Raw genomic sequence first — 925 nt, 5'->3', positions numbered from 1 at the left:
AACAAGAAGAGAAGGGTCTTTTACATAGCCTTTTTCTTGTACCTGTTCTAGTGTGAAAATATAGATCTTTGAACATAGATACTTGACAAGTAAGACTAACTGAAGTGAAGCAGCCATTTGCCTCGGACAGCACTGCTCCAATAGTACAGAGGCATTTTTTCGAGAAAATAGTAGAGGGATTTCAGGCCACACACACGTTAGACCATCTGTGATGATACTTGCTAACAGTGGAGCATCCTCGATGATGACTTCTTCGAGCTTTCTTTCTCGGCTGAGAACATCTGATACACCGGACCCGTGAGCCAGGAAGCTCACCTAAGGCACCCAGCTTCTGGTACAGCTCGCCGAGCAGCCGCAGCCACTCCGGCTCGAACTCCATGCTGGTCCTGATGCCCACGACCTGGCTGCTGGCGATGGACATGCCGGAGCGGTGGAGCTCCACCACGCCGGACACGTCGGCGACCGCGACCGGCAACATCCCGCGCGCCTCGTCGCCGCGGTACGCGACGGTGCTCGGGAAGGGCACGAAGTCGGGGACCTCGGTGAGGTGCTCCGGCGCCGTCTTGGCGTGCCTGCCGCAGCCCATGAGCACCTCCGGGGAGCCGAAGAAGCCGAGCGCCGCAGCAGCCTACAGGCTGAGGTACGCGCACGGCACGCCGTGCCTCGCCGCGGCCTCCGGCGCCCAGTACGCTGCGTAGTCGGTGAGGATCCAGTCCGTCCGCCACGACGGTGCCGGCGCTGCTTCCAAGATGTCCGATAGCACGCGGGCGAAGGCGGCGGCGGTCTCCGCAGGGAACTCATGTCCGCCATGGTCAGAGCAGATGCGGAGCACGCGCAGGGTCGCCGAGAAGCGGAACATGGACAGCGGCGCCGGCGCCAAATTCCGGCGGCCGTTTTTCAGAGCCATAGCGATGGGGAAGGGGGA

General features: G+C 60.9%; 1 protein-coding gene across 1 annotated transcript in view; it reads left to right on the top strand.

The window, feature by feature from the left end:
- LOC101761896 (DNA gyrase subunit B, chloroplastic/mitochondrial) overlaps positions 1–925 on the top strand; it is a 13993-nt gene that overhangs the window by 744 nt on the left and 12324 nt on the right. The gene's annotated exons all lie outside the window — the stretch shown is intronic.

The sequence above is a fragment of the Setaria italica genome, chromosome V (genome assembly GCF_000263155.2).
Source record: "Setaria italica strain Yugu1 chromosome V, Setaria_italica_v2.0, whole genome shotgun sequence".
Lineage (NCBI taxonomy): Eukaryota > Viridiplantae > Streptophyta > Magnoliopsida > Poales > Poaceae > Setaria > Setaria italica.
The sequence above is the reverse complement of the archived record's forward strand: the minus strand, read 5'-3'. Positions and strand labels throughout refer to the sequence as shown.